The sequence below is a fragment of the Antechinus flavipes genome, chromosome 1 (assembly GCF_016432865.1).
Source record: "Antechinus flavipes isolate AdamAnt ecotype Samford, QLD, Australia chromosome 1, AdamAnt_v2, whole genome shotgun sequence".
NCBI classification, from domain to species: domain Eukaryota; kingdom Metazoa; phylum Chordata; class Mammalia; order Dasyuromorphia; family Dasyuridae; genus Antechinus; species Antechinus flavipes.
Window position 1 is genome coordinate 32,628,336 of NC_067398.1, and position 17,941 is coordinate 32,646,276.

The window sequence follows — 17,941 nt, forward strand, 5'->3', positions numbered from 1 at the left end:
ATCAGAAAACAAAACAAAACGAAGAGCTTAGAAACCTGACCTCATTTCAAACTAGGATTTATCAGTATTTATCAAAGACCTGAGATTTCATTTTACAAGTCCCAACAATTTTTTTACATTTTATGAAGTGTTTTCTGAAGCTCCAAGGATTTTTAATGACCTGTTCAGATTCACATGGCCCCTAAGTGACAGAATTTGAACTCACATATTCCGGAGTCCAAAGCCATCACTCTAGTTCCTATATTACACTCCTTTAGCACTTTGCCATCTCCTCTAGAGTCTATAACAAAGTGCTAACTAATGTGAAAATTCCATATTTTCATAGTCTTAACATCACATTGTCTTTTCTCAAACTGAAACACAGAGTGAATTATTTCAGGGAATATTCACATTTTCATAATTCCATATTTCCATAATCTCCAAAAATTAGCTCTTTCTTCCATTCTTAACAATGACATTCAAAGAGGTTTAAGAGCTTTAAAACTAAGCAAATGTCATAGAGACTCACACATTCCTTTGATGTATTTTTAACATAAAAAGGAACCTCTTCTGTCTTTAATTATCATTACTTCTCCTTCTGGGCGTCTCATAGATATTCTCTGAAGGGTTTCTAACAGAAGCTTGTGCCCAAGGCTTTTAGGTTCATCTTGTTTCAGTGTATAGGAAACATTTTGTTTAGAGTGTTTATCTCCAGCACAGCTGTCATATTCCTTCTTCTAAAAGTCCACATAGAATCAGAATCATATTTGAACAGGAAGGAAATTTCAGGATCATCTGGTCCAACTGTTTTGTTTTCAAAGGAGGAAACAAGATAGGAGAGATAAAGGGATGGATCTTGTGAACAGACTGTTAGTTAATGGATGATCTTTGGCCAGAAGTCAGTTCTCCCTCTTGTTTCTGTATTCCCAGAGTCTGCCATAATAACTGGCACACAGTAGGCACTTAATAAATGTTCACTGGTTGGTTGATTGATTGATCTTTTGACTCCTGGTTCAATTCTTTTTGGCTGCCACCAAGGGTGGTTTAGAGCAAATGTTCACATGCAAAATAGAAAGTGATTTAATTAACTCACTGATTAAGAGTGATCGTCAATGAATCTTACTCTTTCATTATAATATAAATCACTTGGGATGGAACTGTGACTGACTAAGTAAACAAAGGCTCTTCGATATTGGCTGAAAAGTCAATCACAGTTTTGACATATTTTCACTGATCATTTATCAATTCCATATATGACTAGGATAGTTCCAGAAAGCAAAAGAAAAGTACTCCTTTTATATTACTGCATTTAGTTTTAAAGTATTTTTATATTTCCACATATTTTAAGTATTTCATTTCTATTACATGGGGACTTTGGTTACCAAGGAAACCGTTATCAGCAGAAGCAAACTGTTGTTGAATAATTAAATCAATACATCCAGAAAATCTTCCAGGCAGAATCGTCAGCATCTTCCTAGCATGAGGGGAAGCCCTTGTTTGGTGCTTCAAGATAGCCCATGATTCAATACCTGCTATAGAATAATTAATCTATACTGTGACATCTGCATAAGGACCTACAAATAACAATTCCATTAAGACCAGACAGATAAAAATATATAGCAAAGCTATGTTTTGCATGTATTATATGTGGAAATATTGTTACTTATTGGAATGTAAGCTTCTTGAAGGAGAAACTATACCATCTTTGTCTTTGAATCCCCCAAATGTAACACAATATCTAAAACAGAATAGTCTTGGAATCTTTGATACTGTTGATCATTCTTTTCCACTTGATACTTTTTTCTTTCTAGATTTTTATAATACTCCTCTTTCCTGATTCTCTTCCTATTTCTGTCTCCTTGCTCCTTCTCGAGCTCCTTTGTAGAATCTTCATCTTGGTTGTTTTTGCTAACTGGAGGTATCCCCTAAAACTCTATCCCAAACCTTCCTGCCTTCTCCTTCTATGCTATTTCAATCTATATTCCCAGAGTCTGTCATAATAATTGGCACACAGTAGGCACTTAATAAATGTTCACTGTTTGGATGATTGATTGATCTCTTGACTCCTGGTTCAATTCTATTTGGCTGCCATCAAGAGTGGTTCAGAGCAAATGTTTGCAAGCAAAGTCCAAAGTGATTTAATTAACTCACTTGGGCAATCTCATAGATTCCCATAGTTCAGTGATCATCTTTCTGCTGATAATTCTCAGGTCTACTTATCCAACCTATCTTTGCTGATCTCCAGTTTCTCCTTGCCAAGTGCCCATTAGATATCTCAAAGTGGATATCTCATAGATACCTAAAATTCATCATGCACAAAATTAAACTCATTGTCTCCTCCCAAAAAGTTTCTCCTTTCCAATTCTGTCCTGCTACCAGGGGCTCCATCATCCTCTCAATCACAAAAGCTTACAACCTGAGCGGCATCCTTGACTCCTTACTCTCGCCCTTCATAGCTAATCTATTGTCAAATTCCATCATTTCAGCCTACATAACATCTCTTATGTGCATCTTTTTTTTTTTCCTCTTCTGAAACTGCCGCCACCCTGGTCCAGACCCTCAACTCACTGGACAATTGCAAGTGTGTTGGTTGGTTTCTCTCCTTCAATTCTCTTTCTATTGTAGTCCATTCTCCACTCAGCTGTCCGGTTCAACTTCCACAAGTCCAGTCACATCGCTCACTTCTCCCCTCACCCATCAATAAGCTCTAAGGACTTCCTCTTACCTTCAAGATCAAATATAGAAAGCTCTGTTTGGCTAAGCTCTCCATAACCTGGCCCTTCTTAGCTTTCCAGACTTCTTGCACTTATACTCCTTCATGCACACTGTAAATTCCATCTTCTATATCTTGGGCATTTTTACTGACTGTGCACTATTCCTAGAACATGAACACACATATATTCTCTCTCTCTCTCTGTCTCTCTCTCTCTGTCTCTCTGTTTTTGTCTTCTATCTCTCTGCCTCTATATATGTGTGTCTCTCTCTCTCTGTTTCACTCTCTCTGTGCAGTCTCCCTGTCTCTCTGTCTCTGTCTGTATGCCTTTGTCATATATATATATATATATATATATATATATATGTGTGTGTGTGTGTGTGTGTGTGTGTGTTTCTCTCTATGTGTCTCTGTCTCTTCCTCTGTCTATTCCTCTCTCTCTCTCTATTTCTATCTCTCCCTGTCTCTGTCTCTCACTCTCTCTCCGTTTCTCTCTCTCTCTCTCTCTCTCTCTCTATCTATCTTTCTCTCTCTCTCCATATGTGTCTTTCTCTCTATTTCATTGTGTCTCTCTGTCTCAGTTTCCCCTTTTATCTGTGTGTGTCTCTGTGTGTGTCTCTCTCTCTTTCTTTCTCTGTCTCTTTCTCTATATGTGTCTCTCTCTATTTCACTGTCTTTCTCTGTTTCAGTCTCCCTGTCTCAGTATATCTTTGTGTATGTGTGTATATATATATGTCTCTTTGTGTGTTTCTGTCTTTGTCTATGTCTCTCTGTCTCAGTCTCCCTTTCTCTCTGTGTGTGTGCCTCTCTGTGTCTGTCTCTGTCTCTCTCTTTCTCTTTGTCTCTATATTTGTGTCTGTTTCTCTGTCTCTATTTGTCTCTCTCTGTGTCTCTATGTTTGTACCTGTCTGTTTCTCTGTCTGTCTCTGTCTCTCTGTCTTTGTCTGTCTCTATCTGACTATCTGTCACTATTTCTCTTGTCTTCCTTCTCTCTTCATTTCTGCCTCTTGCTTTCTTTGGTCTCTTTCAAACCTCAACTAAAGTTTCACTTTCTACAACAAGTCTTTCCTAGCCTTCCTTCATTTTAGTGTCTCTCCTATACCTATATCTATATCCTAGACATATGCTGTTTGTATAGAACTGTTCTCATGTTGCCTCTTCCATTAGACAGTGAACACCTTGAGAAAAAGAATTTTTTTTGTCATTTTATTTTTGGTCTTTCTTTGTATCTCAGAGTTTAGAACAGTGCCTGACACATTACAGGTACTTATAAATGCTACTTTATGGACTGATTGATTAAATTATTTGAGTAATGAAAGAGCTGTCATATTGGAAAGGGATTCAATTTATTTTGCCCCAGATAACAGAACTATGTTCTGTAATAGAACTATGAGCAAATCAAAATTAGGCAAACCAGATCATGTCAAGAAAATAATATCTTAACAACTATTTGATCCTTTTTCAGTAGTTTCCAACTCTTTGTTTGGGGGTTTTCTTGGCAAAATACTGGATTATTTTCCTTCTCCATTGTTTTATAAATGAAGAAGCTAAAGCTAATAGGATTTGATGATTTGCCTAGGATCACACAGTTAGTAAGTGTCTGAAGCAGAATTTGAACTCAGGCCTTTCTGATTCTAGATCCAACACTCTATCCACTTCACCATCTAGCTGATCTCCCTTAACAGTTGGAACAATCCAAAAAGTAGATTTCAGTGAGAGATTAGTTAAAATAAAAACATTTCCTCCATGCACCCTCTGAAATCTATCCCTACGCTTCTGCTTACTAGGTTTAGAGCCTCTGATCAAGACCAAACTTTTGCATTTCTTTTATGTAGTTGATAAACATTATTCTAAGAAGGGGTCCATAGGTTTCATTAGACTATTAAGGAGTTCTCTCTCTCTCTCTCTCTCTCTCTCTCTCTCTCTCTCTCTCTCTCACACACACACACACACACACACACACACACACACACACACACACACGATTTAGAACTCCTGATCTCTGAAATACTTTTCAATTCTGAGATTCTATTTCTCCCCTTTCATTGTATAATATAGACCCCACTTGACTTCAAAACTGTTTCTACCCTTGGCTCATACTGGAATGTTTTGGCTAATAGAAATAGAAATGGGACCTGTGATTTCATGTTGTAGTGAACTCCTAGATGAGGAAATTCACTTTACCAATGCAGATCAGCATCTTATCTACAATTAGTTAAAGATAATTGTAAAGGGGCACTCACAAATCAAATAATTTGAGTCAAATTTTTGTCAAAGGTGAGATATGAACTGAGGTCTTCCTGATTAGGAGTTAAAATCTCTACTTCCTGGGACAGCTTTCTTTTTCTGGTTAATATAATTATGCAAATATGGCTTAAGACCTCAAACAATGAACATTTTACCAACACAGAACAAAAAGAAAACATACAGTAAAAAGTGATACTAATAAAATTACCAAAATAAAAAAATAAATAACAAAAAAATCAAAATGAAAGTCCACTTTACAAAATGTTTACTGAATGCCTACTGAATGCAAGGATAAAGATGAACTCCATGGCCAAATGTAAATGATACTTGGATTATCTCTTCCTCTAGTCCTCTCCAAAATTAGATTATATTGTTAAAATGTATTATTTTATCAGACTGGATTTCTAAAATAGAATCACTCTCAGCCATATCTTTCTGTTCTCCCTACCACATATAAGAGAATACTCTCACAGATTACACTCTGGTGGGGAACGAGAAACTCCCAAGGAAACTTATACTCTGAAATAGAAAATCATTGCCCTACAGCTCGAACATCTCTCTCAGCACCATCTCCTGGTTGTGCTTTATTGCCTTTTCCTTCTTCCCATTTCAGTTTTCTTGGTGTGGAACAAATATTTTCTTGCCAGTGTCATGTCTGCACATCTAGTTGATACTCCTCTGAGCTATCTAATGAAAAGGCCATCTGCTCTCTTCCTCAGGAGAGCGTTATGACTCTTGTGAGACTGTCCCCAGTCCAACATGACTTAGGGAGCATCAAACAAATTTTCAACTCTTTTCTTAATCATATCAACAATATATCTATTAAACTCTCCCAAAATGAGTCAGATTGACCTTACATAGTGACTTTCCCCATTCCTATAATCACTCTTAGATAAGATAGGCTATATAAAGTCCTTGCATCTCTCTCCTAGACCTCAAGTTTTTTGTTTTTTTTTTTTAAATTTTATTTTATTTAATAATAACTTTGTATTGACAGAATCCATGCCAGGGTAATTTTTTACATTATCCCTTGCACTCGCTTATGTTTCGTTTTTTCCCCTCCCTCCCTCCACCCTCCCCCCCAAGATGGCAAGCAGTCCTATACATGTTAAATATGTTGCAGTATATCCTAGATATAATACATATTTGCAGAACCAAACAGTTCTCCTGTTGCACAGGGAGAATTGGATTCAGAAGGTAAAAATAACTCGGGAAGAAAATCAAAAATGCAAATAGTTCACATTTGTTTCCCAGTGTTCCTTCTTTGGGTGTAGCTGTTTTTGTCCATCATTTATCCATTGAAACTCAGTTAGGCTAGACCTCAAGTTTTACAAGTGCTGACCCTTAGGATCTTTGTGAGGTTGGGGATAAGCATACACATGATTCTTTCTATCCCTCTTCCTTTTCTCCCTTCCTCCTTCTCTCTTTGTTTCTCTGTTTCTCTCTCTCTCTCTCTCTCTCTCTCTCTCTCTCTCTCTCTCTCTCTCTCTCTCTCTCTTTCTCTCTCTGTCTGTCTCTCTCTCTCCTTCCCTCCCTTCCTCCCTCCCTGTCTCCCTTTCTCCCTCCCTTCTTCCTTCCCTAATTCCCTCCTTCCCTCCCTCCCTCCTTCCCTCCTTCCTTTCCTTCTTTTTTTAAATTTCTTTTTATCCTCTCAACTCTCATCACACATAGGGGAGAAAATAGTTATTCAGCAAAGTGCCTGTAAGTTTCAGTCAGCCTCAATAAAATGGAGGTGGGTGGGGAACAGTCAGTGACCTTTGCCATGCCTTTATTCCTGTAAACATTACAAAAAATATTCATTCCTTTATGATACTTGCATAAGCACTAAGACTGAACGATTGGGAAATGCTGACCAGGAAGGTACTAAACTGAACCATCAAATGGAAAGGCCTCTTTCTGAACTAGATGTTATATTATATTTTTAATATAATTTGAAGTTTTAAGAATCTCTTGCTAAAACAACTCATTCAAACAGAATTCAATTTACAAAATATTTACTGAGTGCTCAACATGGTCTTAGCAAGGACAAAGATAAACTCCAAGGTCAAATGCAAATGAATTTGGATTATCTCTTCCTCCTGTCCCCCCCATTAGCATAGATAATATTGTTAACTCTATTATTTTGCCACATTAGATTTCTAGAAGAGATTAATGTTTCCTGAATCAGACAACATTAGGAAGAGCAGGAGGTTAGCAAGACTCTAAACCACTTTCATCCCCAAATAAATGTGTATATGAGTTGTTTCCTTTGGAGTCATATTTAGGGGGGTCTTGTCATTCTCATTAGGGAAATGTCTGAAGACTCAGGCAGTTTGTTCCCTGCCAAGCAGTTTCTTTCTTTCTTTCTTTTTTTAAATTCTGGCACATTTTATTAACATCTTTTGTTTTTTCATCACCTTCACTTCCAAATATATCCCTTCCTTTTTTCCTACCCATGAAGCCATCCCTTGTAACAAAGAACAAAAAAGAAAAAAAGTTCAGCAAGACTAATTAACATATCAGCTAAGTTCTGTATGTGCATTGTTGCACATCTAAAGTTGCCCACCTTTCCTCTTAGAGGAGGGAGGTTCATTTTCTCACTTTTCCTTTGAGGCCATGCTTGGTTATTGTAATTAATTAGCATTCCCCTAGCAGGTTCCAAGAAACAATTTTGAAACTGGGCAAACAACATGCATTTCTTTTATTATCAGCATTTTTTTTTTGCATATTTAACTCCACTTAATAGTGCATTGTTATTGTAACTCTACTCAGAAAGGTTTTTCTCCCCCAAGAGTTCTAAACACATCCCAAATGCTGAAAAAGGAGATTGTGATACCATAAAATCATTGAATTTCAGGGTTGAAAGAACTACCAATAGACTTCTGATCATCTGACCTATACCTAAAAAAGGAATCTCTCTCCAATCCAATAAACCTTCATGAGGAAATTTCCAATGCTGGGAAACCAACTATTTTTTGAGGAAGCCTTTTCTATCATGAAATAGTTCTAGTTATTAGAAAGTTCTTCCTGACATTAAGCCTCAGTTTTCCTCTATCCAACTTCAACCCAATTACTCTTTTATCCTTTGGGGCTAAATAGTCCAAGTCTAATTCTATTTCTAGGTGATAATCTCTCTCATTGGCTATCAAGCTCCTTCTATGTCCAACCTTCCCTTTTTTTAGCTAAACATTGCCAGTTTCTCCATCTGATCATCATATAACATGAATTAGAATCACATTCATCAATTTGATTGCTCTCCTATGGGTGATATCCATTTATCAATGTCCTTTTAAATTATAACGTCCAGAACTGGGTACAATACCCCAGATGGGATTTCACCAAGGAAGAAGAGAGCTAGACTATGACTTTGCTATTCTTGGATCCTGAATCTCTCTTAATATAACCCAAGATTATATTAACTTTTTATCATCTTTCCAAAAGTGATGACAATAGGCAACATTTAAATAGCACTTTAGGGTTTGAGAAACATTTTATACATTATCTCATTTGACCTATGAGTCATGATGTAGAGGTAAAGTAATTAGCTCAAAGAACCTAAGTTTCTGGTGCTTAAAGGTTAGAAATCTGGAGCTAGAAGAGCCCTCAGAGACCTTTTTACCCAATCTTTTCACTTTAAAAATGAGGAAACTGAGAACCACCCCTACTCCAAGATCTAGTTGTTAACTGTTTGTCAATATACTCTTGGAAGGGGTCCATCAGATTTGCCATACTACTGAAAAATGTCTAAGGCATAAAAATGATTAGGAAGCCTTTTTTCCAGAGGCAGTGCCATTTCGACCTTCCTGATGTGTGTCTTTTACTATGTGGACTTCTCTTGCTCAGCACCATTGAAAAGAGATGGACTTAGATGTTAATTGTTGACACCACTAAAGCCATACAAATTTTTCAGCTTCTAGCTGAATCCTCCTGTAAATGAACAATGTCAACCAAATCTAATGGAGTACAAACTTTCTACTTTGGTTAAATGGATTCCCATTGTGTTGAGAGGGGTAGAGGGGTTGCATTACCCCTAGTACCACTTTTGAAAAGGATCTAAGTGTTGATCACTGTAATGGGCTGAGGCTTGAGTTGATGCACTGAGGTCCCAAGCACATGAGGCTAAATAGTAATTGGACCATACTCTATTAATATATAAGCTTGGAGAAAGAATGGCCCCCACCCACTCTTTGTGCAAGTCCTAATGTGTTGTATAGGAAATGATGATTTTGGTGGGTGGAGGCAGGGGAGTGGAAAAGGAAGGGGAGGAGAGACTTTTGGGATTGCCATTGCCACGGTTGGCTCGGCTCAAGTCGCTCTCTCTTAGCTGGCTTCCTGTCGCAACTGCCTATATTTGCTATCACAATCTTTCTTGCCTATATTTGCTATTGCAATCTTTATTCACCTCTTCACTTCAATAAATATTGAAGATTTTCCCCTTAACCTGAATTCCTGACTCCGGCTGATTTTAAATACGCGGTCATTACAGATCACCATCTATAATGAATTAACAGGTTGCAATGCTGCCTTTTAAGGAGCCTGATTACATCTCACTGAGCTCACTGAAGTAAGTAAATGAAGCTATACAGAGAGCAAGAGCAAGAGAGCCTTGAGGACCATTTCAGCAGGTAAATTTGGGAAGGAGCTTTTAATGAGATCCCGTGGGGTTTCCTGATCTGGCCCTGACCATAGAGAGGAACAGAACATAAAGATGATGATAAAATCAATATATTTATATATTCATTCATTTATTTTTAATACATTTTTAATAAACTTTCATGGGGACAGATGATCCTTCTTTGAATCAGATTTTGTATTGACTGTTGTAGCCATAATGGGCTGCTATTGGTGTTGAATTTAAGAGCTAGACTGACCAGAGTCAAAAATTCATAGGGTTATGGGATTTAGAGGTAGAAAGACCTTTGGGGATTATATAATCCAACCTCTTCATTTTGATTGAAGACAAAAGTTAAGAGAGAAAAGCTTAGATTTGTAGGTTACAACTCTAAGACATAGAGAGTTACAGAATTAGCTATCAATGAATTAGAATAATGACCTTGAGGCTAAATCTAGCACTGGAGGAAAGTTGACAGGTCTCCTGGTCCAAGTTACCCCCAATTTACAATAAAGGGACCAAATCCTAGGGAGGATCAAAGGTCACACATGTAGTTGTTAGAGGTAGGATTTGAACCCAGATCCCCTAACTCCTTGGGCAGTGTTCCTTCTTTTGTGCTATGCTGATTACCAGAAATCAGAGCAATTTGGCAAAGTAGATGTCAGGAAGTTTTTTGTCTAAATCCTGCATCATGGAGTTATCATCAGATTCCATAACTTCCTTCAGTCACAGCCTTTCTATTGGTAAAATGAAGAGGATAATAAAGTTACTATTTAATGCATCATAGAATTTAAGAAGGGAAAAGACTTCTGTAGCCATCTTCTAGTTTGGTACTCATTATAATTTGAGTTCAAATCCTAGCTGTGCATTATACTATCTTGAATTCAAATGACAGCTGTATATTATATTGAGTTCAAATGCTAGCAATATATTTTACTCTTTTGAATTAAAATTCTAGGTGTTCATTATATTATCTTGAGTTCAGATTCTAGTTGTTACATTGTACTATCTTGAATTCAAATTCCAGCTGTATATTATATTGAGTTCAAATTCTAGCTGTTCATTATACTGTCTTGAGTTCAGATTCTAGCTGTATATCATTCTATCTTGGGTTCAAATTCTACCTGTACATTATACTATCTTGAGTTCAGATTCTAGTTGTTATATTATACTATCTTCAGTTCAAATTCTAGTTGTTACATAATACAATCTTGAGTTCAAATATATTATATTGAATTCAAATTCTAGCTGTTCATTTTATTATCTTGCTTTCAGATTCTAGCTATAAATGATATTGAATTCAGATTCTAGCTATACATTATACTGAGTTCAGATTCTAGCTGTTCATCATACTGTCTTGAGTTCAGATTCTAGTTATGCGTTATACTATCTAGCTAGATCTCATTTTCTTCTATACAAAATGAAGAGTTGGACAAAAAAACTTCTGAGGTCCCTCCCAACTCTTCATCTGTATAATTCCATGATTTTAGGATTATTTGATTTTTATTTTCACACCTTACAAAGTGCTTGGTCCATGTGGTCACTTAATAAATACTTGATTGATAGTCAATGCTGTTGCTGTGGGTTACCAAGTAGCCAATGAGCCTGGCCCTTTTTGAATTCTCAACTGATCTTTGGTCTATATTACATCAAAATCCATGAAAAGTTCTCAACTGATTAAATTTCCACATAGACTTTGAAACATGCACAGATGATAGGCACATGAGGATGAAGAATCTCTTGGATTTCTTAAGGAACTAGAAGCAGAGTCCATCCAGAAAGGTACAAGTGTCTTAAGTGAAGGCTTTTTCCCTAAATTTTGGCATTAAGGAGTAATCGTGAGCTTGCTAAGGGTCTCTGGGAAGAGAAAGCCCAAAGATCTTCTCTCATTTAGAGATGTCATGTAACTCACCTAGAGTTGTGTGAAAGTACATGCTATGGTTTCTTTTTATGTTTTCTCAATGACTCCTGATTTGGATAACTATGACCTTGTGAAAGGTGAGAAGAGCAGACCATTAAGAGGTCTGGGAATCGAGTTCATGCTGATCCTAATAGCCAATCAGTCTAGTACCAGTGTCTCCAAAGACTGAGGGACAGATTTTAAAATCCAATCCATGGGGAAGTGAGATGCATACTCATCCAGGAATTGTGCTACATTTAGAGGCTAACTTGGTAAGACCAATTCTATTTAAATATCATATCTAAACTTATATATTTATTCAATGTAGCTATATAATCTCCCACCACAAAGTGTGACCCTTTCTCCATATGATGAATGCATGGATCGTTTCAGAAACAACTTCAGAAAGTATTTTATTCACCAGGAACAGAAAAATTCTGATTTAATTTCATTAATATGGGAGAGGGAGCCATTGTTACAAAGTATTCAGGATTACAGAAAGGCTATAAAAGTGAGCCTTCCTGCTTGTATTTCTAGAGAACACCATTTATTCAGTTTGCAGGAACTTCTGAGAGCTAAAAATGTCAGTATCTATAAGTAGTCATGTAATTAGGTAGCTTGAGCCAAGTATGTTATCTCAATGGGTGGTTTACTTTGAAGCCCCATATGAGTTTCTAATTAAGGGCATATTAGGAGGATACTTCCATAAATTTCAGAACTGGATTTAATTTCCTTGTTTGACAACTGCCAGAGAAAAGAGTGGATGGCAAATATATGAAATATTATGAAATGAAGCCTAATGCAAGCTCAGTTTCTTTAGAGAAGTATTTAACTATCCTGGCTATGGAATACGAATAATAAATTTGAGAGTACTCTAAGACTTGCCTGCTTTAATTCAGATTTGTAAAACGAGCTATCAATACATGGCTTGATTTAGTGCTTTATTTTTGGAAGTAGAGTAACTCCCCTAGCACTAAATGCCTGTGTCTAAAAAATGTCCAACCTCTCAGTACAAAGTAAAACTTCAATTAATTCTAAAGCTATTTTCAAATATCATAGTATTTGGTGTGATATAAACCAAAGATTTTTTATTTTACTTTTAATCCAATGTTCTGCCATTGTATCTGTATAAGCAAATATATTGGTTATACAAGAGATGATTTGAAGATAGTTTGGCACCTAAATGTGTAGGATGAAAAACAGGGCTAAAACTAAGATGGGGTAATCAGGAATTTGCCCTCAGGGTGAAAAATTTAAAATACAGGGGGAAATGTAACACTTGTATTCCAGAAGAATATTTTTTTTAAAAATGAAGGAAGTATGAGGTCAGATAATGAATGAAGAGAAGAGAAAAAGCAGCTCAGGGTTTGTGTGTATGTGTAGGAGTTATGGACTTAAATTTGTTTGATATTTTTCTTTAACTCTGTCTCATAAAGAAACCCCTAATCTAACCTTCTGCATCCCTTCCCTTCCCACTTTCCAGAGGAACTAGCATCTCACCCAAGCTTCCTCTCCAAGGATAACATTTTTTCTTTAACAAGAGCAAGCAATAACTCTGAGCAACCTTTCTCCTTCATGCTCTATGGCAGAGAGTCCCACTGAGATTTCTCTGATGCTGTAGAAAGAGCATGGGGTCCTAATTCCTGTAAAGTGGATTAGATAATTTTTAAAATTCCTTCCGTTCTGCTATCTCCTAATCTACCAGAGTAATTCATTATTTTTCCTCCTCAAATGAATTTGTTTAAATAATTGCTTGTATGATTTTCATATCATGAATTACAAAGTTGATTTGACACTCCTTTCCCCAAGCACTTGTTGCCCTCAGCAAAGATATTTCTAGTTATAGTTCTGGAAAAAATAGAAGATGGAACATAGCTATCATTTTCATACCCCTGTTGGCAAACACCAATCAGATATTTGGCGTGTCTTTGGCTATACTTGAAATTTAGTTCATGAAATTTGATGTAATGAATCTTGTTCTACAGCTAGCCTTTGTTCCCTATCCAGACACAAAGGGCTGAGTGACATGGTCTTTTCCCTTACCCATTGCCCTGCTATGACTCATCAGATTCTCCCCCTCTTTTTTAAAATTAAACTTTATTTTTTCAATCAATGAAAATCTGCTTTCCTTCCCACATATACACACTTATTGAGAAAGAAAAAACAAAACCTTTGTTACAAAGATATATAATCAAACAAAATCAATTCTTCTAATGACCAAGTCCCCCCCTCAAAAAAAAAAAAATCTCTGTCTTCACTTTGTCTTCTATCTGTCACAAGATAGATAGTAGGTTTCATTGTGAATCTTCTGGAATTTGTAGTTGGTCATTTCATTAGAATTTAAAATCTTTCAAAATTATTTTTCTTTACAATAATGTTATTGTATAAATTATTCTCCTGGTTCTGCTCACTTAATTTTTATTGGTTCATACAACTCTTTGCCAAGTTTCTCTGAAACTATCCCCTTCCTAATTTTTTACAGCACAAAAGTATCTTATCACATTCATATACTGTAAATTATTCAGTTCATGGAAACTCTCCATTTGCTAATTCTTTACCACCACAAAAAGATATACATGTGTATATAAATATATACACATGTATACATGTACATATGTGTACATATATGTCCTTCCCCTCTTTATCTCTTTGGAGTTTAAATCTAACAGCCATATTGCTGGATACTTCCAAATTGCTTTAGCTAATGGCTAAACCAGTTCATATTTTCACTGAGAATTTCCTCTTTGTAAGAAGAAATTTGCTGCAAAGATTTTTCCCCCATTTATTCTCTTTTATTCTAATTTTAGCTGCATGGGTTTGGTTTACACAAAAACTTTAAATTTTATGTTAAAATTACAAATTTTACTTCCTGTGAAGTCTTTTGTTTGGTCATAAAATCTTCTCATATCTACTGACAGATAATTTCTTCCTTGTTTCTTTATGTTATTTATCACATCATCCTTTATGCCTAAATTAAGTACCTATTTGGAGTTTATTTTTGGATATGATACAAGATGCTATTTTGGTCCTGATTTCTGTCATTGCTTTCTAACATTCCAATTTTCCCAACATTTTTGTCTAATATTATTATAACTTGATTAGCTGGGATCTTTAGGTTTATCAAACACTAGGTTATATTTGTTTCTAATATATTGTGTACCTAATCTATTTGACTAATCAACCTTTCTATTAACCAGGACTAAATTGTTTGGATAATTATTGCTTTGTAGGATAGTTTGAGACATTATTGCTAAGTCTCTTTATTTTTCACTTTTTTTCCAATTACTATTTTCCTTGATATTCTAGGCCTTTCATTCCTTCAAAAAAATTTTTATTATTTTTAAAATTTTCTTGTAGTTTGATTGGAATGGCAATGGGTATGTTGATCAATTTAGGCTGTATTTTCAATTTAATACCATTGGCCCCATCTACCCAAAAGTAATTTACATTTCTACAATTATTTAGATTTTTTTTACTTTCACAAAAAGATCTACTACATCCATATTTGTACATATTACAAATACATAAAGATCATTTTCCAACTTTATTCACAATGACTATGTGGGCATTGGGAAGAAAACCCCCAAGTATTTTAAATATTGTGTAATTATTTTGGGTTTATCTAATATCTTTCAGGTTTGCTGGAGTTATTCATTGTTTCAATTAACTTTTATTTCTTTTTGTCAATAGCATTTTATTTTTCCAATTACATGTAAAGATGGTTTTCAATATTCATTTTTGTAAGATTCTGAGTTTCAATTTTTTCTCCCTCCCTCTCTTACCTTTCCCCTCCCCAAGACAGAAGTAATCTGATATACATTATATATGTACAATCATTTTAAACCTGTTTCCATATTAATCATGTTATGAAAGAAAAATCAGAACAAAAAGGGAAAAATGAAGAGAAACAAGAAACAAGCAAACAAACAAAAAGATGAAAATAGTATACTTTGATCTGCATTCAGTTTCCTTAGTTTTTCCTCTGGGTGAGAATGGCATTTTCCATCTTAAGTCTTTTGGAACTGTTTTGGATCACTGCACTGCTGAGAAGAGCTAAATCTCTCATAGTTAATCATCACATAATCTTACTGTCACTGCATACAATGTGCTCCTGGTTCTGCTCACTTCATTCAGATCTAGGCTTTTCTTTCAATTAATTTTTAGTTGCTTCTCTAGGGTTCTGTAAGTAGACTGTCTATCTATGAAAAGTATTAATTCCCTTGCACCTTTGCCTACACTTATTTTCTCATTTTATTATTGTTTTAATAGTAATTGTAATATGGACATTCTAGCTTTATTCTAGATAATGAAGGATGTCTTTCCTTTTAAAATAGCTGCAGAAGAAATAAAATCAGAGAATGTTAGTGTTGAGGATTCAGCTGAATTATTTAATGTAATCCCTCCATTGTTTTCAATAAAGATTCCAAGGAACAGAAAAAACTAATTCATTTCCTAAAAATCATCCAGATGTCAATCTACAGGAAAGGGGAAAACATGAATTCAAATCTTCTCTCTATAGGGAAAGTTTGGATTGTTTATTCAAGTATTGGAGTTTCAATTTGATATTTGAGGTTTTAATCCACATTCAGATGTGATCCATTTTCATTCATGTTAGCGCTTCCATTGATTACTGGGTCAGTGCAGGGCCTTTTAAGTGTACTTCATGCTTGACACCCTTTCCCCCTAAATATGCTAGAATTTTTAAAGGTAATTTAAACTAACTTTAGGACTTTGCTAACAGATTAGGACAAGGAACATCCACTAAAAATAAAATATGTAATCAGAATTTTTTTAATTACTAAAGAGATAAGGAGCTATCTGTAGGTACCATCACTAAGAAAATAGTAGCTGATGGGCAGAATAGTATAAGTCCCTCCAAATTCCATTGTAGGAAGGGGATTACAAAATCTCTATTGTGTACACAGATGGAAAGTTGGTAAAATTCCTTCATTCAGTGCCAGTCATTTTCCACTGTTTCAGTTTAACGGGGACAATGTCTTGAATTGTTCCTCTCTGCATAGGCTCAGTAGCTCATAAAAAGTTGGGCCTTTTAGAAATATTATTATTATTACTCCATTAGCTGGGACCTTTGGATTTATCAAACATGGTTATATTTGTTTTCTAATATATTATGTACCTAATCTTTTGATTGATTGATCTAAATCTTTAAATAGCACTGAATTATTGGGATAATTATTGTTTTGTAGTATAATTTGAGGTAGGTCTCCTTATTTTCCACTTTTTTTCATACTATTTTCCTTTAGGCCTTTCATTCCTTCAAATAATAATTTTTTGTTATTTTTGAGTTCTATAAAGTAATTTTCTGGTAGTTTGATTGGAATGGCAATGGATACATCAATCAATCAATTTAGGTAGTATTTCCAATTTAATCACATTGGTTCCACCTATCCAAAAGTAATTAATATTTATCCAATTATTAATATTTCTCTAATTATTTAGATCTGTTTTACTACCACAAAAAGAACCAACACACACACACACACACACACACACATTGTACATATTACAAATACATAAAGATTTGACATTGGGTTCTGCCATTTCCATCAATATAGATTTGGGCTCTTGAGTTCCCCCATTCAAGTTGCCGAGCCAGAATTTAGGAGAGCTTAACCCACAAAGCATGCTTCTCTTTTAACAGACCTGAGGGGGAAATTCCCCTCATTCCCAAGCAACTAGAAATGCTTCAAATTTGATCTATAGGGAAGGATTGCTTTGATTTTGATCATAGCACTTGTCATGAAGTTTCCCAACTGCTATGAATTCTAGCCATTTGCCCATCTTAAAGGAAATGTGTTCCATACTTGATCTCACATGAACTCAACATGAAGTTGACCCTCTTGTACCATTCATTCCCAAAGGGGTCTATTATTTGGAGTACTTGTAGACTTAGGGCTTAAAGTTACAGTTCACCTAACCTAACTAGCCCCTTTGAGTCAATCAGTATTAGATTTTCAAATGTAAGTCTGGCTCAGGAATATTTTCAGAATTGGATCATACTATGATCTTGAGTTGGCAGCCTATCCATATAAAAAATAGAGATTATTTGTTCATGGATGGGGGTAGGGTACAGGAAGGAGGCACATGAAACAATGTGATGACTAGCTAAGATTTAGAAAGTTCTTAAAGCAGTCCTATGTGGAGTAACCATCCTTACATAATAGTAACTGACATTTTCATGGCACTTTTAAGAGTGTAGTATTTTCCATGTATTTCACCTTCTAACTTTAGCAGATAGTTTTGTACAAGTCTTTTCTGATTCCTCCAGCTATTAGTACTTCCGCCTGAAATTAGTAAATACATATATGTCCATGTTGTTCCTCATCCAACCCACTAGTAGAATATAAGTTTCTTGAGGGCAGGGATGGTTTCATTTTTATCTTGACATTTTCAATTCCTATCTCATAGTAGGTAATTTAATAGATGCTTGATTGGTAGGTACATTATATTAAATGAGAAGATAAGCCTCATATTAATTTTGTGAAGAATT